This window comes from Rattus rattus, chromosome 4, assembly GCF_011064425.1.
Source record: "Rattus rattus isolate New Zealand chromosome 4, Rrattus_CSIRO_v1, whole genome shotgun sequence".
In the NCBI taxonomy this organism is placed as follows: domain Eukaryota; kingdom Metazoa; phylum Chordata; class Mammalia; order Rodentia; family Muridae; genus Rattus; species Rattus rattus.
The window spans coordinates 101,027,145-101,050,692 of record NC_046157.1 but is presented as its reverse complement, the minus strand read 5'-3'; the positions used below and the strand labels follow the sequence as shown (position 1 = coordinate 101,050,692).

The 23,548-nt window shown below is 41.3% G+C and overlaps 1 protein-coding gene and 1 pseudogene across 1 annotated transcript in view; one reads left to right on the top strand and one right to left on the bottom strand.

Annotated features, from left to right (window-relative positions):
- Nucleotides 1-23,548, bottom strand: part of B3gat2 (beta-1,3-glucuronyltransferase 2) — a 389,891-nt gene that overhangs the window by 150,103 nt on the left and 216,240 nt on the right. The gene's annotated exons all lie outside the window — the stretch shown is intronic.
- On the top strand, nt 2,955-3,063 carry LOC116899899 (annotated as a pseudogene).

The following is a 23,548-nucleotide window of genomic DNA, read 5'->3' as shown; positions in this document are numbered from 1 at the left end:
GGAACAAGTAAAGACTTAGACACTTTGCAAACTGTGAATGCTTTCTGAAATACCTACTCAAAGACAGAAATACAAACTTGTTTTAAGGTAATGGAAATCAGACCTATGTTACCAATTTTCAAAAGAATGTATCCAGAGAAAAATACCTACCCGGAAATACTGTTACTCACATTTTTTAAAAGTTAATTGAATCCAACTTTAATGAGAAATCACTTAAGAATGTGAACAGGATCATAATTAAAATACATAAAATACAAACATAGAAATGGATGCAAAAGAAAGTGGAAAGCAGTAAAAATACACAAATAGGGTAATAATAACCCAATTGGTAAAGAACGGTCCCATAACAGATCATCCCCAGAACCCTAGTAAAATAACTGGATGTAAGATGCAAATTGAAATCCTAGCCCTGAGGAGATAGAGACAAAATGACCCATAGGGTCCCCTACAAGCCAGACGCCCTTCTCTGTGTGGATCAGCTAATAAGAAACTTTGTCCCAACACAAACTTCATATTCGTGATATTGTCCTTTGATCTCTCTATACACATGAATACAAGTGCATGCAAGAGTACACACATACACACACACAACACACACACATGCAAACACACACACACAACACACACACATGCAAACACACACACATGCAAACACACACACATGTAAACACACACACATGCAAACACACACACACAACACACATACATACACACGGCAAATAAACTCTAGTATGGAATTTCTAAAAGCAAGAATAAATAATAAAAAATGTTTGCAAATATAATCATGAAAAGAGTAAACAAACCAGTAAAATCAGAACTAAGAAGGAACATATCACTTTGAAAGGATTTTTTTTTTATAGTACAGAATATAGTTTATTCAGAGCATGGGGGGGAGAGGAGTAGAGGCCGGCCATGAGCATGTGGAAAGAAGAGGGGAGGGGAATGGGGACAAAGGGGGAAGAGGGTGAGAGCAAGAGCATTTTGAAAGGATTTAATAATAGATTTATATGGGATTCTATGATATGATTTTAGGGTATTAATATAAACATAGTTACCTGAATATGTGTCAAATTCTTCATAATGAGAATCAAAGACAACGAACGAAAAGTCGCTGGTCAAATGGAAAAAGAAAAACCTAAAGATGATGAATGAAAATTCAAAGCTTAAATAAAAGATTAGCAGGGGTAATTCAACCATCTTACGATAAGTAACTCAGTCGTTTAAATAATAATTTATTATGAATATTTAAAGGCTATCCTAAGAAGTTATACATGCACATTCTAAAGATCACACCAACAAGTTGCAAAGTAAATGCTAGGACATATCTATCTGGGAAATAATTTGATTAGAGTTAATAAATATTCTTGGGAATTAAAATGTGGTTAGCATCCTCAGAATAAAATGATGCTTCATTGGCATGAGAAAGAACATTTTGTCAGGCGTGGTAGTTAAAATTCCTAAATCCTAGCAGTAGGTGGAATCAGGAAGACTTTGAGTTTGAAGCCAACATGGGACTACATAGTAAGCTCTTGTCTCAAAGAATGAGAGAGAGAGAGAGAGAGAGAGAGAGAGAGAGAGAGAGAGAGAGAGAGAGAGAGAGAGAGAGAATTTATTGTTGACTTGTAGCCAACATCTTATTTTATAATGTACTGGATACATTATGTGGTGGTAGGAAGCTCAGCCTCAATTGATACATGCTCAACCCATCCCCTATACATAAGGCTCAAGGAAGATTGTAGAAGGGAATGGGGCGGAGAGATGGAGAGTGGAGGAAGCACCAGAGGACCAGGATGTTTGCTATAAGATAGTGTCATTCACTATATATATATATATATATATATATATATATATATATATATATATATATATATATATTCAGGAAAGCTATACCCACGAAGTTACAAAGATACAAAGATACGGTGGTCTAAACAAGTCCTGAGAAATGACAACACTACTTACCATGCACAAAGCTTCACAAAGCTTCTCTTGATGAAAAGCTACAAGCAACTGATGGGTAGGAAGAGAGGAAGAGTCAGTCTTCTCCAGGGATGGTCTCCTGATAAATTATCCAATCCCAAGACACATACATACATACATGCAACACTCAATGAACTCTTCAGGGCTCTATTTATAAACCACCCCCCCCTCTCTCTCTCTCGTGTGTGTGTGTGTGTGTGTGTGTGTGTGTGTGTGTGTGTGTGTGTGTGTAAAACAATAACAAGTTTTTTAAAAAAGAGACCCCGAATAGAAATCTCAAAAAATTTTAAAAACTTTAAAAGAAATCACTTTTTACCATTACTGATCACCACCATTTCAAAAATATTCTAGACATGGCAAACAGAACACATGTACACACAAATATAGCCAGAAATGTAAGATGCATTCATTACTTTAAGAAAACAGGAAAGTATATTCATAACTTTTGAAATAATGCGTTCATTTAACTAAGTAATCTAAAGGAATTAAAATGGCTTTAGCAATCCTTTGGTCTTCTGACTCCTCTGTTAAGTGATCAAATCCAAAATAAATGTACAAAAATATTGCTAAAATAGCATTATCCACAATGTAGTGAAACACATTCGTGATGCACAATTAGAATATTAGTCTCCAAAATAAATGTGTGTTGCTAATGGTGAAAAATATAAAGTATTATGAGGGAAATTAAAAGGCTTCCGTGAAAAGAGCCTATCTACTGCTGAATGGGGAGGAAATAAAACCAAGCTAATAAAACTAACTAATCCGTCAAAGCCCCAGACACATTCTTAGGACAGTTAGTGCAGTAGAGTTTATTTTGAAAACAATCCAAAAGTTTATCAGAGGAATAAATCAGGAAAAAAGAGAGAGCTTAATAAAGGGAGCCTTATTAGTGCGATCTGAAACCATATTTAGCAGCGATTAAGAACGGATGTGCCACAAGTCAATTCTACTAGATTAAGAAGCAAAATTACAGCTGCCCCTAGAGGCATTGCAGATACGACTGCTCAGTCACATGTGGCCAAGAGAAGAGGTCCATGTTCAGTGTTCTGACTTAACGAACAGCTGAATGATTAGTAGCCTAACATTTGCTGAAAAAAGTGAGCCCGAGACGACCCCCAGGCAGGCACCAGGCAGGCCCAGATGGGTTCCCAGGATGGGTAGCAAGCCAGAGACTAGAACACCTCGGGAGACTATAAGACTCGAAGTGAGTCTTAACTCCGGGGAGAGCCCCCCAAGTGAGACCGGAGAACGGAGTTCAATGCAAACTCAAGAGGTTAATTCTCCAGAGTTTATTTTCTGGCGCGTTGTTGTTGACCTTCAATCAGCCCCTCGTGGTAACTAGGAGACCCCAAATGGCTATAACAAGCAGTTTTTTTTATATACCTTTTAGGGGTACAGGTTACATCAGCAAGGTTACAGTTTAAACTTATTGAATCTATCGGTTAGCAAGCATGGGGACGTTATGACAGGCATTCGAACTCTATCTGGGACCAGAGGGTCAGGTAACTATCAGTCAGTACATTCTGCGGTTTTGCAAGAATGCTCCTGCTCCTCCTGAGAACTGTGAGTGGGGAATGGAACTAGGCCTAGCCTTGACCAGAGGCAGGTGGGTGTAAGGCTGGCGAAAGCCCCCAGGGACCGTAGGCCCTGGGCGGAAGTGACCTGAGACAGACAACTCTCACAGGTGGGCTGGGCAAGGAGCAGTCCCGAGGAGATTGGCGCTATGGGGAGGTAGCCTGAGATGACCCACGCCAGGCACCACAATGCACAAATGGAGCATAGACCACTCCTGAGATAACCCCAGACACTCTTACTTAGCAAGCAGTGGAGAAATGGAAGAGAAAGAGAAGCAGAAGGATGTGGGCATAATGAAGAGAGAACTGGAGACTCAGAGGTAGTGAGGAACAGTCTGGTGTGAGTAGCCAATGATGACCCTTTGGACCGCGGTGGGTAGGGGTGGGGCCGTCTTGGCCTGTGCTATCACCCGGGACCACATGTGCTATCACCCATGGCCCTGCAGCGGCAGCAGGGGGCTGTTACCACCAAAGGCCAGGTTGGATATCCCTCCCCTGGGCTGCCGCCTGGAGACAAATTGCTATCTGACGGCAGTGCGGGACTGGTCCCGCTCACGTGGACATCATACAAGAGCTGGCTCTGGGGGCACTAGGGAGAGCCGCCCCTTCACCTGGCATAGGCAGCACAGTTGAGCTGACTCTGGTGGGAGGGTCATGGGTGTGCTGGCCCGAGGGCTTGAACGTGGGAAAGCTGGCTTCACCTTTTGTCTGCCGTGGATGTGGTGACAAACGCAAGAAAGAGATGTCCCTTGACACCGACAGCAGGCAGGAGAGCTGACCCTGAGGTCATCGGTGCAGAAGAGCCAGGCCCTGCCAGATGAGATGGTCCTGGATGTGGGGATTGCAGGTGAGCTGCCCCCGTGGGCATGGGTGCAGGGGAGCTGGGTCAGCCTCTAGTCTGCTGAACAGTAGCAAGGATGAGGGAGAGATGGCCTTCTCCCCTCCCTGATCTGACCAAGCCAGCTCAGTCAGTCAACCGAGTCTTGTGGAAGGGATTGAGGATTGAAAAGAAAAAGACAATTAGACTATATTATAACTTGACTCCAACCAGCGCTGAGGCTAAATCGGGTTTTTCTCCAGCGTGTTTTTATCCACTCTAAGTACATGCAAAGAGTAAGGCTAGTTCTAGGTCGAGGAACAAACAAGGCAATAAACAAAGTCCCCTGATCACTGTTTCTAGGGGCTTATCAGGATGTCCAGATAAAAGGCATGCCACACATTCCTCGGCTGAGTTTACCTTGATCTTTGTATCAGCACAAATGTAAATATTCTTATCTGAGCCTACTTCCAAGTCCTAGCCCAAGATCAAATTCCTGCCAAATTCTTACAAGGCCAGCCCAAACGCTCTCCACACTGACCTCTTACCATCTATGGCAGACAAGGAGCTGGCCCCTGGGTCCTGAGGGTGAGAGAACTAGCCATGTCCCTCACCAGCTGCAACATAGGGGAAAGAGAGCCCTACACCTCACCTGGGCAGCAGGGCAGACCCCACCCCCACCCCCAACCCCGTTGCAGGGGTTGAAAGTGAGCCAGCCCCAAAGGTGTGAGAGCAGGAGAGTCCATGGGCTGACCAACTCAGATACCTCTCAGGCCCAGATCCAGGGCTTGAATTGGCTTACCTCAATATCCCCTCCCGAGATGAAGATCTGAAGCACATGAAGGGGCCAGTTCTACAGATCTAAACTACAGGAGCTCCATGACAAAAGGCAACAAGCTATCCAAGAGGAGTCCCAGTGAGGATTCAGTATTGACAGAGTAGCACAAGCCAGAGGTCTCCCACCAGATCAAAGAGTTACAATAAATATGACATACTACAGCTTCCAAAACAAGATATTTTTCTCTATTGGAGGAGGTTGCAAGGGTAGAAGGTGAGTATGGTGGGAAAAGATGAGTGGGATTGGGGTACAGGATGGGAAATTCACACACACACACACACCAATAAAAAGTGGTTTTTCTAATAATAAAAATAAGCTTGATCTGAAATACACTTGAAATTACCAGAATCAAAACATAAAAGGCAATTAATTATTAATGGTCTGGGACAGTTATTTAACCAATAGAAGTAGCACAGATCATCTTTCACAATAGAAGACAAAACAAACACTAGAACAATTAAATGTTTTACAATTAAGAACTGGGGCTGGAGAGATGGCTCAGTGGTTAAGAGCACTCACTGCTCTTCCAGAGGTCCTGAGTTCAAGTCCCAGCAACCGCATGGAGGCTCGCAACCATAGGATCGGATCCCCTCTTCTGGTGTGTCTGAAGACAATGACAGTGTACTCGTATATGTAAAAATAAATAAATAAATCTTTAAAAAAAAATAAAGAACTGAAAACACACACCTAGACATTCAAGCCTAGAATAAGTTTATCTCAGGGATGGAGAGTGTGCTTTAACTGAGCACATTGGAAGACACGGTAAAAGGAAGATACTGTGGGGCCAGCAGGATGGCTCGGAGGGTAAAAGTGCCTACTGCTATGCTTGAGAACCTGAGTTTCATTTCTGGGACCCATGTGGCATCCTCTGATTGCCATGAGCATGCTCTCGTGCATACACATGCTCTCTGTGGGTTGAGCAGCCTGCTTTGTTATGGAACCCAGAACCAACTGCCCAGGGGTGCCACTGCCCATAGTGGACTGGGCCCTCTCATTAACAATCATCAATTAAAAAAAATTGCATCACACACTTGCCTACAAGGCATTCCCTCAACTGAGCTTTCTCTTCTAGGATAATTCTAGCTTGCACCAAGGTGGCAAGAAGACTAAACAGGAAACATCTTTCAGGTTCACCTCATGAAATTAACTCTATCACATATTATAGAAAGTATTACTACGTTTTCCTCAGCATTTCCTCATCTAACCTACTCAGAGCTCTTTCAAGAGTTACAAATTTGACTAGGAAAAAAAATGTTATAATCAATAAGTACCAGTCCATCTTTCATGAAATGTGTCTTCCTTTTTGAGGACAAGAGTGGTAAAGGATAAGTGGGTTTACTTTAGTTAGGTCATAATTCTTATTTATAATGAATCTTTGTTAATACTCCTTTTCCAGAGGGGGGAAAGGGGGTGATAATCTTCACTGAAATTCGTGGAAGAGGATGAGGAAGAATGCAGAGCCAGAGGGTAGGGAGGGACAGTGAAACACTGTGCTTTGACCACGACATGACCATTACATTCATGAATTTATAGCACCTGCAGTTACCTGCAAAAGATCAAGCTGGTTGGAATTCTAGTATAGATGAGTGAGAAGCTCATGAGAGAGGAGCTAATAAAGCTCTACCCCAAGTGAGAAACTATAAGCATTGGTAGCTGACTGTGGTCCTTCTTCAGGGATGTGGGCATTACTAGTTGACTTCCAATGCTCTACGGATGGCACCAAACTCACGAATATATATGGGACAGTAACTGGACATAGTGGTTAATTTTTAAAGAAGGAAAGGGCATGACGTTGGAACATAAATGTGTTGAGGAGGCCTAATGGGAGTTAGAGAAGGACACTGGAGGGTTAATATAATCATATTTCATTTTCAAAGAATACCTTTTAAGGAGTTTGAAAGAGAAATGAAATTCTAGCAACAACAAGAAGAAAGCGTACTTTCTAAATTCCCCAAAGAAAATGAGACCCAACTGTGAGTTAGGATGAAACAAAATCCTTAAATAGTCTACTAGTTGTCAGATAAAAGAAAATAACAATAATTTTCCACATCCTTCAAAGAGGAGTAAGCAACTGACCAAAAATAAGTTAGAATTTAGATATCAGAAGTAACTATAACATAAATTTCATTGTGGAGAGAGGTCATTAATGGTTTTCCATTGGTCGATGAATCTTGAATGCCAAGATGCCAAGAATGCCAAGGACTCTGATCTTCCAGGGAGAATTTGTGCACCAGTGCACTAGTGGCATAAAGGTTATGGGGTTAACCAATCACTTTCCCGTTAAATCTGAGGCCTGTTCTCCAGAAGGGAACTTATTCCTGAAACTGTAAACCTAGTCAACAGTTCGTGGTTGGCCACTGGCCCCAGAGGGGATCAGAGGTTCTTGTTCTAAATTGTTATGTTGGCACACTGCCTTCTATATATTTATGTTTATATTCTTTGGTTAGTGCCGCTCCCCACTTTTATCAGAGAAGCTTCTTTTCGCAGTGTGAATGCAGAAACATGCAACTGGTATAATTTTGTACATATATTAACTTGTCAAAGAATAAGTAAAAGAGTTTTCAAGTATTTCATCCTACTTCCGTTGTTTTCTTGTTTGATTATGAAAACCATCTAAATTATTTTAGCACAATAGACATCAACGTTTTTGTTTTAAAATTCCAAGGAGAATTTTTTCTTAGAGGTTCAACTACTATGCAGCAAAGAGGAGCACGATTGATTTCCCACACCAGTTTCATACAACTTTGAAATACCATTGTAATTATTTTAATTGTACCAGATTTACTGGGAACATGTCAGAAAGTTTAGAAAAATATGTAGATTACACATTCCCAGACTTCATTAGATTTGCATAAATATATCCTATACTATATCCTTGCCAAATCGCAGTCTATACTCCAGCCCGCATGAACGAAACACGCTGTTTGCTGAATGATAGACAGAGATCACATTTCTCAATGACAAATGTGCTTAACTTTCTCAAGCAACTGTACAGGGAACAGATTGTGCCAGCCTGTGCCATAACCTCCATGCACTGCACCTTTCTGTTCTGAGTCTTTCGCACTATAGAGATGAGAGAATCACAAACACGACCAAGCCTTGACTTTAATTCCTTAATTACCCAATTCTCTCACTGGGTTGGGGAACAAACTCAAGGTATAATAGGTTAAGAAAGTGCTCCTCCAGTGAACTGTGTCCCAACCCTTCCTGCTTGTTGTGCTAATTTTATTCTAGATGTCATCTGAGATAGATGCTGTTTGTATATGTTTGGCCTAGGGACTGGCACTCTTAGAAGAGGTGGCCCTGTTGGAGTAGGTGTGTCTCTGTGGATGTGGGCTTTAAGACCCTCATCCTAGCAGCCTTTAGATGAAGATGTAGAACTCTCAGCTCCTCCTGTACCACGCCTGCCTGGATGCTGCCATAGTCCAGACTTGATGATACGACTGAACCTCTGAACCTGCAAGCCAGCCCAATTAAAGGTTATCCTTGTAAGAGTTGCCTTGGTCATGGTATCTGTTCACAGCGGTAAAGCCCTAACTAAGACAGATGTTCAAAGATTTTTTTTTCTTGAGAATTTTAAGGGAAGAAAGGAAAGGATTTACACCTTCACAGTCTCCTCCCATTTTCCTGTACCCAACATGAACCCACTGAAATGAAACAAAATAAACAGAAAACATTAAAAATAAAGCCTCCAAGGCAGGACATTTATGTATCTTACACTATATCTTGGGCTAATTTTAATTCTACATGTCTTCAATGAATTAAACCTAATACTTGCTGAGCAATAATTTAAGTCAAAATTTGAGATAATAAATACCCTTAACTTTCTCAAACTATGTTCTTTCCACAGCTTGGGAGATCTCATTGAAAGCTTACCCTTGGACTATAAAAACGTTTTTCTTCATGGCCCTTCTACCTCCACATTCAGGATACATTTGTGAACTATTCCTAGGTTTGGAGTTCCTAACTTTAAATCATTTTCTTGATCCTCCCAGCTTCTCGCTCAAGGTAAGTTTTTCTGTTTTCTGCACAGGTCTATTGAATCATTGTCTGGGTACTCCACAGTGATTGCTGTAGAGTAATGAGGACCTGTAAGGGAGATGGAGATTAAGTATGGAATTATTGTAAGGTTCACAGCTGGAAGATTCTGGTAATCAACTGATCTCACTGTTGGACCCTAAAGAAAAATGAAAGAAATCACAAGACAAGTCTGACTATTACATTTATTAGCCACCATTCAAAGTATAACTCGAAGCAGTGTGCTGAACACCTGCTCATAATTAGGATTCGTAGGGACCAGAGTCTGGAGCCTATCTCACAGGGTTGGCTGTTTTTAAATACCATCCTTTTTCCATTACCTGCACAAACATAGAAATGAAGCCTGTAAGGAAGAGCACTGGCTACCCACACAGGCTCTACAAAGCCTGTTCCTGCAAACAAGTGCTTTTCCCATTCTTTTTTATGTTCTTTTTTTTTAAATTTTATTTTATAAAAAATAAAATTGGATATTTTATGTATTTACATTTCAAATGTTATCTCCTTTCCCCCCTCTCCCCTCTCCCTGCTTCTATGAGGATGCTCCCACTCCCATCCACTCACTCCAACTTCAACGCCCTGGCATTACCCTACATTGGGGAAATGAGCCTTCACAGGACTGAGGGCTTTTCCTCCTATTGATGCTGGACAATGCAGTCCTCTGCCACATATGTGGCTGGAGTCATGGGTCTCTCCATGTGTGCTCTTTGGTTGGTGGTTTAGTCTCTGGGAGCTCTGGTGGGGTCTGGTTGGTGGACGTTGCTGTTCTTCCTGTGGGATTGCAAACCCCTTCACCAGCTTTTTCCTTTCTTAATTCAGTATGAAGGAGATGCAGCATCTATAACTGCTATCATCCTCAGTTAATGTCCTGGGGGAACCAATGGCCTATTTGTCTCTTACTGAAATAGGAGAGTTTTACACCCTCTCCGGCACGTGCTTTCACTTGAGGTTTTGATCTTAGCCATACTGACCAGTGGAAGATAGAATTTGAGTTGTTTTGATTTGCATTTCCGTGATGACTAAGGACTTTGAACATTTCTTTAAGTGCTTCTCAGCCATTCGAGATTCCTCTATTGAGAATTTTCTGTTTAGCTCTATGAATTTTTTAATTGGGTTATTTGGGTTGTTGGTATTTAATTTCTTGAGTTCTCTATAAGTTTTGGATATTAGTCCTCTGTCAGATGTAGTGTTGGTAAAGACCTTTTCTCAACCTGTTGGTTGCAGTTTTGCCCTATTGACAGTGTCCTTTGTCTTACAGAAGCTTTGTAGTTTCATGAGGTTTTGTTTATCATTTGTTGATCTTAGAGCCTGAACCATATTGGTGTTCTGTTCAGGAAATTACAACAGAGTCAACTAACCTGGTTCCTTGGGGCTGTCGGAGAATGAGCCACTAATCAAACAACATTCGTAGGCCTCCCCACATTTATGTAGTAGATGTATAGCTTGGGATTCATGTGGGTCTTGAACGACTGGAGCAGGGGCTATCCGAAAAGCTGTTGCCTGTCTGTGGGATGTGTTCCTCTATCTGGGCTGCCTTGTTTGGCCTCAGTGAGGATGTGCCTAGCTTTGCAGAGACTTGGTGTGCCAGGTTCGGGGGATATCCAGGAGGGACCTATCCACTAAGAGGAGGAGAGGGAGGATGGGAGGGGTGGGAAGGAAGGGTGGCAGTGAGCAGGATGTAAAGTGAATAAGTAAAAAGAAAAATCAATCAATCAATATTAAAGCAAAGAAGCAAACAAAGAGGAGAGTTCAGTCATTTGTTGACTCTCAACATGACAAACCAGTCTGCCTCTTCATTATGCAAGGCAGTTCTGAGGAGTCAATGTCATTATGCACATGGAGGTGCTTTCTAAATGAAAAAAAAAATAATGTAGGAAGGGAAACGTTGTCTCTGTATTCATTTTTACACTACTTTGGGCAGAGCCAATCGAATGAGAATGCTATGGTAGAGCTTCAGTATATTGACTCTAAGTGGTATGTGTTATACAGGTAATGCGTATGCTATACACATTAAGTGTCACAGTCGGCAGCAGGTCTTGAATACTTCTTTACTCATTCCAGCCTTGCTTTATTTCCCTCCTGTGTCTTATCAACTGAGAGTGATTCAAAACTTGCTCAGCTCAGTCTCATGCAAACATACACACACACCGACACACACGCCTACACTCTACTTGATTTCTAATAGTGCTATTTTTCTTCCCCTTTGAGTACTCACGTCACAGCATGCAAGACAATAGTCTAATTTACCTCTATCCAAGACATACTTATTCTACTGTACCCATAGGACCCAAAGTATTTTTACAGTGGGTACAGCAGTCTCCTTTGCTCACACAGAGAATTACCAATGAGTTTTACCCGAAAATATGGAAACTAGAAAGCTTAAAAAAGACAATTCCTCAAACCACTTGTGTACCACATTTCTAATTCTTTTTTGTAACTTTCCATAGAGTCTTCTCCATCATTTTCATTCATTTCTCAAGCCATAAAGCTCACAGTTTGCAAAATTTTCAATTGAGTTTTTCTGTATCCTCTGTCAAGCAGCTTTAAATGATACAATCGCTTCATCACAAAAACAAATAGGCACTTAGCAAACACCTCCCCATCAGCATTTTGCCCTGAAATCTCTGGGACCCAAGGACACACTTCTCTATTGTGTGTTTGTGTGCGCATGCGCGTGCAATCCATTATGAATTGCTTGCAAACTACATAAAATAATTTCACTGAATAACTATTATGCTGGTATTTTTTTTCCTTTTTTTCAGAGCTGGGGACCGAACCCAGGGCCTTGCGCTTGCTAGGCAAGCGCTCTACCACTGAGCTAAATCCCCAACCCTATGCTGGTATTTTTTAAAACTACCATTTATATTCCTCACGTTTCTATTTTACAGCCCTACAGTTGTTGATTTACAACATATATTTATACCCTTCATTTTTTTAAATAAATTCATGCAAAAACCTTTTTCTTGAGATAATACTTAATCTAACAAGATCTCCACCCTCCTCTGTTCACTATAACAAACTTCCACCACTGCAAAGCTTTTCCACCATTAGCACTTCTATTTTCCACACATAAAGAGCTAAACCAGCTACTGAATAGACGTGAAATTTAAAGGATGAGATTCCTACTCTATTTTATTTTTATATTATTTACCCTCTCGGTCACCAGCTATGCAAAATGGGGTGTTGTTCTTTTACTTTAGAAAACCTCTCACTGCTGTAACTTTATCAAACGTATTATTATTTTCAGTTTGGTGGTGGCAGTTTAGAACGGATTTACTTGTTTCTATTTCTTGTCCAGTACGTTTTAGTTGCTTTCTAAAGGAAATATCGACAGCCTTTCTCCATATTGCTCTGATCTTGCCCCTGTCCGTCTTTTGTTCCCTTCTATTTTCTTCCATCAGCCAGCTTCACCTTCACTTCGTGGAGGCTGTGTAGCTTGAATTGGTGACATAATAAGCTGGCTTAAATATTTAAGTGATATTTAGTTGTCATTCACTTCCGATGGAAACTCCTACCCCCTCCACAGTCTCGTGTATATTGATCCACTGATGTGGAGGGCAGGTGGTATCCCTGTTATTTACTATTTGAAATGGATGCTTGGTATTTTCAGCTTGTAATTTCTAGGTAAGTAAGATACTATTGCAGAAAAAGACACACACCCCCAAAATGGAAGCTTAAGTTCTGCAATCTTATAAGTCAATATTAGGCAAAATGTGGTTTTCTTATTTTTCTTAAATCACTTTAAAATATTTTAAAAAGAATGAACCCAGTGGTGGTAGCACACGCCTTTAATCCCAGCACTTCAGAGACAGATGCAGGTGGATCTCTGTGAGTCTCAGGCCAGCCTGATCTACAAAGCTAATTCCAGGGGAGGCCAAGGCTACACAGAGAAACCCTGCCTTAAAAAAAAAAATCTTTTCTAATACCCTTTTTTCTAGTCTTATCATTTCTGGTATTTTCTAATTCTCTGCTGTAGTACTTTCTTTCAGGAGATGTGATCACACATCTATTTATCCCAGAAAGAGCTTCTATTACAGACTGAAAAATTATTTCTCCACAGGCTAGCTTGATGAACTATTAAGGGACATGGGTGACTCAGGTTCCCTCATCACGTAAAAGCCCACCCCAATACACAACTGCTAGGATAGGAAGAAGACACATCATCTCTTACCACACCAACTAAGACTGCTCTATTGGTATTCTCTCTCCATGCACGCCAGCCTCAGATCAATCTCAACTGGATGTCTCATCTCTCATAGCAGGGAGAACAGAGCTGCTTCTCATGGACTCATCTTTGGCTCCTCAGTCAGTCTGTTTAGGTATCATTCATATTGTGTGATATTTTTCTCCATGGGGAGTCAAGAACAAACATCTATTGAGAAAACAGAGTAGCAAGAACAGACCATAGAAATGATTGCCCTGCCATCTAGCTTGGTTTACCAAGGACAAGCATAGATAAATTAGGCAGTTTATCACCAAATAGCCAACTCCAACATGAAGGATGACTCATGGAAGCTGGGTCAATGGAACTCCATACCCAGTGAATGTTCTGGTAACTATTCCACAGAACATTCTCCTTTCCAATAGCAATGTTTTACTGCTTATATAAGCAGATGGGCTTGTGAGTCTTGTAAGTTTCATGAACATCCTGAGTCTTTTGAGCTTTACTTTTTCTTCCAGGAGGGAACTTTACAGTTCAGACAAAAGAGTTACACAATCATTTGAGAAAGTTTTTGAGGAGTGATCCCTGACATGAAAGATTTTTATTCCACTGTGATGAACTACAGAAACATCCTTAATATTCTCCTCACTGAACATGAGTTGCATTTATCGCATCATATACTGGTGCCATATACAGTTCAAAATATGCTATTCATCCATTTATCTACATATTTTTAAACACAGTACATAGTGAGAAAGCAGCATGATTAAACTTAAGAATTCAGAAAAAATGTAATTTTCATAAAAGGAGAGTTAGAGGATCTGGTATTTTGCCTCACAAAGGCAATTGTCTTTCATCCATGTCAGAAATAGAAAGAAAAATGGAGCTAATTATTTTTCTATTCTCTCTACAGATATTATTTCATTATTACTAACAACATCATTTCCATATGAATGATTTGGATTTAGTGAATTGGAGACAAGTCATGTGGAAGTTGGCTTTGTCCAAGACACAAAAACACAGAGGCATTTCAATAATCAGAAATTCAGTTGTATGTTGTTCTGTGATGATGCAGTCTCAAGACGATTACACCTTAAATGCAAAATAATTACACAAAATATTGTGGTTAGTAATAGTACTACCAACAGGTGAATCAGCGTAGAAAAGATCTTTATGTATTAAAAATAGCTTTACAAAAAGTGCTACTCTGAAAGTCTCAGTTTTTGTGGTAAGCATTTAAATATATGTTAAAGCCAGTAGCTCTCTCTCACACCCAAACTCTCCTGTTCTATCCATCATGGTGGATAACTGATGATGTCACCGCAGAAAACTACAAAAATGTCACTCTGTAAATGATACAGCATCTGAGTGCAGTCACAAGTATTACCCTTAAGATAACTTAGGAAAGAGTCACTGCCTATAATAAGTGTGGGTGACCCTATAGATTAGTGAGACATTAACAAACACTGTCTTTGCTGTATTGTCGTGTATAATGCACTTATAAAGATCAATTTCCCATCATTTCCCCTGAGAAATATATGTGTGTGTTTGTGTGTGTGTGTGTGTGTGTGTGTGTGTCTGTGTATGTGTGTATAATTAGTTGAAAATAACTGAAGGTTCAATTAAATTTGGTAAACCTCACATTCTAGAGTTATCATTTGCATGTCTGTTTGAACTAACTAGCTTCTGTACTAGATCAAATGTTTTGAAATTAACAAATTACATTAAGACACGGACATATATCTAAAAATACATGTTACTTTCCTCTTTGGAAATTAAGCCCAAAAGCCACAAGTGAATCCCTAATAAATTCCTACGCAAGAAATTCAGTTCTTGATTGTGTGGGTATAAATTTGGCATTGCTACTATAATTCCTATGCAAAGCTATGCACATTAGCAGGCCCAGGGTATATCAACCTAGATGTATACACTGAAACTTTCATGAACTTTTAAAGATTATGAATAGAGCGGCATTACATTGGATTTTATGATGCATCTTATTTTGAGACAGATATTAAGAAAAAGAATATTCCTAAAACTTTGTCATTCATAATTCTTCTCCAAAGGCATTCTTGTTTTTAACACTATTTGTTTTTCGAAAGAAGAGGAAGTGGGGGGGGTTGGGAAAGAATGAACAAACCTTTGAGAAGTAATGCCCTCGTTGTTTTATGAGAGGGATGGGGGAAGGAAGGAAGGAGGTGAGAACAGACAGACAGTGAAAGAGAGATGAGGGAGAATGGGACTGATTCTGAGTCCAACCTTCCTCCAAGTGCAGAGTGGGGGGACCCTCCCTCCTCAGCCTCCAGAGTGGCTGGCAGAACTGGCTCATGCTGCAGTACCTAACAGGAGTACTAGGTTTTGTGTTTTCTAGAATTGGTAGGTAGAAGCTTAATTCCTATCTATTTTAAGAGAAAACTGATGGTTAAAAAAAATACCTAGATGGAAAAACCATGAAGACCAAGAAAATGCTCATTGGCTGCCGGTGGGCAAGTATTTTGACAGTGAAGTTGAGAAGAAAACCACACCGTAGGCCGCATTGCACTTGGCACGGGATCTTACAGAGAACAAAGTGCTTGATAACTATCTTGGCTGGATCTCACCCAACGAGGCAGCGAGAGCCTGGCATATTGTTCTCTTGTTACAGTTAGTCATTAACCAGTGTGTCCCAAATCAGGCCAGAACTTGGATCTTTTTGACAAAAACTGAGTCCTGGATATCATCCTTTCTCTTCAAGTTAGTCACAGTGCTTTCAATTGTAAAATAAGGGTGGTAAGAGAGTGCTTTTTTGTTTGGCACTTTCTCTCTCTCTCTCTCTCTCTCTCTCTCTCTCTCTCTCTCTCTCTCTCTCTCTCTCACACACACACACACACACACACACACACACACACACCATCCCTCCTCTCCTCCATTGCTTCACTTTACAGATCATTCTTTCAGAAATGACATTTATGTAAAGACACAGGTCATATGTAGAGATATTTTAAAAAGCAGTTTATTGTCAAAATAAATAGAGGACGGCAGCTATTTGAAGTATACAAAAAGACAAAAGTTTTATTCTAAATTATGCAAATGTGTGTTTTGGAAATTTTTTTATCACCATGTAGTCCATTTTCCAAAAGGAAGTCAATAAAATTATTGACTTCATAGAAAACGAAAAATGAGTAATTTTGGTTGTAGTAGTTTGAATAAAGTGTTTCCCATTGTCTCCAGCGTTTGAGTCCCTGTCCCTAGTGAGTGATGTTGTCTGGGGAGGCTTAGGAAGTGTGATCTTATTGGAGGAGGTATTTCTCTGGAAGTTGGCTTTGAGAACAAAACAAAACAAAACAAAAACAAAAACAAAAAAAAAACAAAAAACCTGCTTGCCATTTTGAGTTGCCGTTCTCTGCTTCCTTTCGGTTTGGGAGTTAAGATGTGAGTCCTAGGCTTCGGTTCCTGCAGTCACTCCCACCTGCTGCCCCCTACCCCATTAGTCAGGAACTCTTATCCCTGTGGTACTTCAAGCCCAAATAAATCCCTTGGTCATGGTGGGTTTTTTTTCTTCCACAGCAAGCACACGCTGCCTATATAAAATAAGGAAATAGCTATGCAGCCTTTATTTATTGCAAGTGTGACCGCCATCTTTAACCAATGCCTTTTTTTTTTTAGGTAGTCAGAGGTATCTTACAAATATATCCTCTTTATCTATATATACCCTTCCATTCAGGTATTTCACCCAAGTTTCACTGAATATAGTTTGTGGGACTTTATTTTAGAAATGAGGTTCTCAACTGGATACTGTGATGAGTTTTTGATGCCAGCACCCAGGAGGCCAAGGGAAGAGGGTTAAAGCAGATTGAATTACACAGAAAGGCCCCATCTCAAAACGGCAACATAATAACAATGAGGTTGGTGATAAAAACGATTCCTATACTGTGCTCGATTTTTAAATCTTTTTTTTTTTTTTTTTTTTTGGTTCTTTTTTTTTTCGGAGCTGGGGACCGAACCCAGGGCCTTGCGCTTCCTAGGTAAGCGCTCTACCACTGAGCTAAATCCCCAGCCCCACTTTTTAAATCTTAAATGCAGTTTTCCTTCAGGAAAAGAAAAATCATTGCTATGCCACTGGTGGTCTGAGGTTTTTTATTTTTTGTTTTTTTTTTTTTTTAATTAGGACAGAAACTAACGTGTTTGAGATACCTGGCGCGCTTTGGCTAATTCTTTAAGAACATAGACTGTAGAAACAGCTATTTGAGTGCTGCCTGCTTATGTATTCAGTTTTCTAATGCGAAAAGCCTTACTTAACTTTAAAAATTAATAATGTTGATTAATAACGTTCCAACCCATGTGTGCAGCTCTCTCGTATGAGAGCAGTCTGGGTCGAGGGCGGGGATCTTGCTGAACCTCACAAGCACGCGTCACCTGCTTACAATGAGGGCAGTCTGGCTCCAGACCTGCCCAGGCCTACTCCCTCCGCGACGCCGCCCGGCCGGACTGGACTTGCTCTGGGCGGCAGGATCAGGTCCCACCTCTGGGCTATGAGCGGTTCGCTCCTCGAGGATCAGGGCGGGTGTGTAGCCGGAGTCGCTTCCTATTGGCCTCCTTGCCGGGCGTCCCGACGTCTGATTGGGCTGCCCCGCCTCCCCACGGGCTGAGCTCATTGGACGGCGCCAGCCGAGGGGGCGGAGCGCGTTCCCCCGGGTTCTTGAGCGAGCGCGCCGGGCCGCTGAGCCGGGCTGAGGCGCGGGAGCGGGGCTGCGCGGCGGGCTGCGGAGGTAGGGAGCGCGGCGGGCGGCGCGGGAGTCGAGGGCGGCGGGCCCGCGGCTGGTGGCTCTTACCCCGCGGGCGTCCGGGGCGAGAGGAGCTCGCCGCAGTCCTAGGCCGGCAGGGACGGAGCTGCCGGCGCGCCGAGCTCTTCACTGTCCTGTCAGCCGCGGCCACCACACACACACACACACAGACACACACACACACATTCACATACACACACACACTCACACATTCACACACGCGCGCGCACGCACACACACACATTCACACACACACAAAGAGCGCGGAGGCGGTGCGAGGAGGCTCGCCCGGCCCGCAGCGCTCAGGCCGTGGAGACAATGCGGCGGGCCGGACTCCGCGACGTGCGAGCCGGGAAAAGTTTGCGGCGTCTCCTCGGGCTGGGCCGGGCCGGGCCGCGGCTTTGGGGAGCCGGCTTCGGGACGGGGCCCGCGAGCTCGGGCGCCTGCGCGGCCCGAGGCATGAGGAGAGCCTTTAATACTTTTTTTTTTTTTTTTGGAGCGGGCGGGGAGAACAAATACAAGTGCGGTCGGGCGAGAGGCGCTGGCGTGCCGCTGACGCGGGGACGGTATCCGTGGGAACCTCTCGGGGGCGAAGGCTGCCCAGGGCCTGGCGGGGGCGGGGTGGAGAGGTTAGAAGGTCGCAGAGCTGCGCTGCTTGCGACTGGCGCTGCTTGACCTTGGACCAATGATTTAACCGCTTAGATCACCTCGTCGGGGATCTGGGAGGCGAGAGCCGCTCCGAGAGTCTTGTAGCTTTGAAATGTGTCTCCGATGGAGATTTTTACCCCCTCCGAGCCTCGTTGTGGGTGCGGGAGTTGTGCAATGGTAGGCCAGGATATATTTTTATACGCACCCAGGACTCACCCTTCAGCCTTGCTCAGAAGTAACTTTTAAGTCGGGTCGCTTAAAAACACCGATCCTAAAACGTTATCCAGAGTGCAAAATAAGGTATCCATTACTTTATTTGCAATTCTTAACACCTTGCTATCCTGTTTTGAAGTCCTTGAAGTCCTAGGGCCGGGACAGGACTAATCATGGGGGTGAAGTGGCAGGTGCCCCTGCAAACCCTTCTCCAGGCAGTTTTGGAAAAGCATGAAGTATTTAGTATGCAAAGGAGGGTGTAAAACAGGGCAGGCGGTTGTGTTTATGGCGTTGGTTTCTGTATCACTGGTCTCTACTGAAAAGTTTTGTTGAAGGGTGAGGTGTTGGTGGGAGGTGGGGGCTGGGTCTCTGGTGACAGAGAAGGAGAAGAAAACTTTATTTGTAATCCAAGTAAATCTTGAAAGTAATGTAAGTCTCCCTTGCGGGGCGGGCACAGTAGCAATGCTAGTACATCTTGATCTAATTTTAATGAAGGATTGAAAATAGCCACTGTGTTCGTATCACTGACGCCAAGTCAGCTCACTTACATAATCATCTTTATTGAGATGTGTTAGTGCTGTGTATAATTTGAAAGAATAATTGCAGAGTTTGTTCTGGTACTGTCATTGAACTATTTTCATTTCAGATTAATATGTAAAATGATTAAATCTAAACTTTTGGTTATCATGATAACCTACATTTTTCCATCAAAATAAAACCAAACCTTGCCACGAGTAGAACTCATATAAACACTCCATTTATTTATACTTTGTCGGCCGTGGATAAAGAAGATATTGGCTCTGTACTCATTCAAGTACCGCAGTCTTCTCATTTTGTAAGAGTGCCTCTTACATAGCAGGTGCTCTACTGACCATTTTCTCCCTCACCATGGAGCTTAGAAGCTTATAAACCATGCAAGCTTGTAAGTTAGATAGTCAGCAAATATTTGCTCACTAAAATACCCAGTGCCCAGATAAAAATAATTAAAAGTCCACTTTACCCACTCTTAAAGAGAATTATTATTATGCTTTTCTGGAAAGAAGGGTAATAACAAAGAAAAGAATTTACAGAAAAAGTAAGTCTAATTCTTGTATCTAGCCTGAAAGTTTATAGCTTAAAATAGGAATGCATATTTAGAGACAAAGACAACTGGCAGTATTTCTAGGAGAATGATAACAATGTTGAATTAACATAATACACTTCATGACCTACTTTTATTTGAACATGAGCCATTGAAGAGGTGTGTTTCTTAAATAATCAGTGGCTGTTTGCATTGATTGGATGTCTAATTAAATGTTGTAATCATAACTATAATATTTCACTTGAGTGCTGTCTCATTTTTAAACTCGTTTAGAAAATAACATGAAAGCTTTCCATTTATTTGTAAGAAGGAATATTTTTAAAATCAAGTAAATCCTCAGTGAGAAAATTATCTCAAATCGTATACCAAATGTAAATTAAACATCAAAAATAGCATCTTGTCAAGGTCTTTGCCCTAGACAAGCACTGGGTATGGGAAAGATCCACTGTGGACTACAGTGAGGCCTGCTTTGTAGCAGGAGAATACTAAGGCTTTAACATTTGGAATCTGGAACACTTACTGTAGAATTTCTGTTCTTTAGTCAGATTTCCTAGTTGTGTAGCAGTGTCAGAGTTGGGAACAGTATATCTCAGGGTGTGCTCTTTATAGACAGGTATCAAGGTGCCCTTGTAGAACTTGTAAAACTTCACTATTATCTTCATACTTAGAGAATTAGATTGTTTGTGAATGGAACCTGAATCTACTTAGAAATTCCTTTCAGTTTGAGAATTAGTTACATAAAATTGTAAGAGTTAATGTTGTCTTTTAAGATAGTTTTCAGTTGCTCAGTGCTTAATCATTTCCCCTATGACACCAGACATGGTCTCATTCCTCATTACTGTCTTTGCAGGTCAACCAAGTTAAGGCCTGTTAGAGTATAACTCGAGTTCCCAAGCTTCCTTTCTGTTCTGTTTGTGGGAATAACCTAGTGCTTACCATATTAAATTTCAGGTTAGAAGTTGAGAATGGCCCCTGGGATGCCAAGTCTGAAAGACTAGGTGAGGATGCTCAATAGAAAGCTGTCCATTTAACCTTTTAATACACACATTAGAAGATTTGGGTAAAAATGCTGATACTTTAGCAGGCAAGTGTGTGTCTACATCCATGTACCCTGCCTTCTATTGTCACCGATATTTGTTGACAAATTTCTTCAAGGGCTTCTGTAAGCTTTGTTTGCAAATGTCCCCCAACTTGTGGAGATTTTTGTGATTATTGAAAACAAATCGAAAGGATATAAAAGTTGTTGAAACAATAGGCTGAATAGCCAATCTACCAGACCTGATCTCAATCATGTCATTTACTGGCAGGTGTCAGATGCACCCCTGCCTGACCACCTATCTGTGCCTTACCTGCCTTACTACAAAAGTGGGGATAACACTGCCTGTCTCATAGAGTTGTTTGGAAAATTATGCAAGATTATACATTAAAATACCATGTGCAAATAAGTGAGCACATTGTATATCTTCAGTATGTGTAATTTTTAATTGTATCTCTTTCAATTTTCCTTTTTAGCCCTGGAGAGTCATTGAAGAAGGAAAAGAGGAAGCACACACTGGAAGAGTTAAGTAGAGCTGAGCGCCTGGAAGGTCACATTAGGAAGTAGGGATTGTTGAGCAACGGGTGAGAGGTTAGGAGGAAGATGGAGGTTTCATGGCATTAACTTGGGTTTCGTGGTAGCTTTCTGGCTCAGGTGCTTTCTCTACCCTCATCCCCCTTTGTACCATCATATTTTAGCATTTAATTATATACTTTCTTGAATCCCTTTGAGAAGCACTGATTATGCGGTTGGTCTCAGTCTTTGAATCCTGGCTTTAGATTTTTTTTTTAAAGATTTACTTATTTATTATACACAAGTACACTGTCACTGTCTTCAGATATACCAGAAGAGGGCATCAGATCTCATGACAGATGGTTGTGAGCCACCATGTGGTTGCTGGGATTTGAACTCAGGACCTCTGGAAGAGCAGTCAGCGCTCTTAACCACTGAGCCATCTCTCCAGCCCCTAGATTTTAATATTACTGATTCTGAACTTTCTGGGCTTAAGGGTAGCAGCTGTTTTCCTTCTTATAGGAAGGTGTATAAGGTCTAGCTCTTAGAATTATTGAAGGGAATAGGTTTCTGCCCATGATGCTAGGAATGGATACAGAATTCAACTTCAGATTTGCTTTCTCATAGAGGCGGAGTTGCCACTGAAGGACAGGCGTTCTGGCCAAATCCTACCCAGGAACTTATAAATAACACTGCGTGTGCTTAGTATTTAGATATGTCAGAGTACTTTCTCTAGCATCAGTTCATTTGCTCCTCAGAACAGCTCATTAAAAATGTTGTCAGCATAAGTCAACTGATTCCAATAAAGCACTTTAGATCCTTTCTCTTCATTCTCTTCTTTCTACTTGTTAACAAGTCCCATCCTGCTCTAAGAACTATCTCTTCATAGGTTTGGAAACAACCAACCATTAGCTCACTGATGATGCCTTTTGTTGAACTGCATAAAATCTAACCATTATTCATTTTCTAGTCCTAGATAGTTCCCAGATTCCTAACCTCTTAAAACTCTCACCCTCCTTGAATTCATATGGTAGCTACAACCATTTAGCCAGTTATAACCTAGTTATAAAGTCTTTATGAAAATATATGGTGCATGTGATAGAAGAAAGTACTGGACCAGATGAGTTTTAAGACTTAACAGGGACTTGTGTGAGCCAAGTCAGTTTACTCTACTTTTCTCATCCTTGAATGGGGATGATCTTACAGTAAACATCTTCCCATTCTGAGGGATTGAGTATATCTGGATGCAAATGTTTTTATAAGAACTGAATGCCTTTGGGCCTGTTCTATCCCAGAGATTTATAAAATCAAATTGTTCACTTTAAAATTTCATATACCTTTCCTGGTATATGCAATATCAAAAAAAAAATTAGCTGGGGGCAAATTAAGGGGCTGTTGATAGGTATTAACAAGTAAAAAAAAAGATTGGGGGGTTATTCCAGGACCCACCCCTCTGTAGATACTAAAATCTGTGAGTGCAAAGCCTTTATGGAAGGTAGCTTAGTATATGAACATAACCTCCACATATTTTGTATCATCTATAGCAATCCTAGATGACTTATACCTAATATAATGTGATACCATGTAAGTAGTTGCTATATTGTGTTGTTCAGGCACTGCTAACAAGCTAAAGTCTGTGCATGCTTAATATAAATAACGTTATTTATTTGTCTGTTTTATGTATTGAGATAAAGGTGTTGTATTAGCCTAGTCTGGACTGGAACTTACTGTGTTGTTCTAGTATTGACTGTCCCTGAATTTATAATTCTTGAGGTCAGCTTTCCAAATGCTGGAATTCTAAGGCATGTGACATGAAGCTTGGCATACTTTTACACCCCCCACACACATACATACACACTCCACATAAACTAGAATGTCATATGTGAAAACC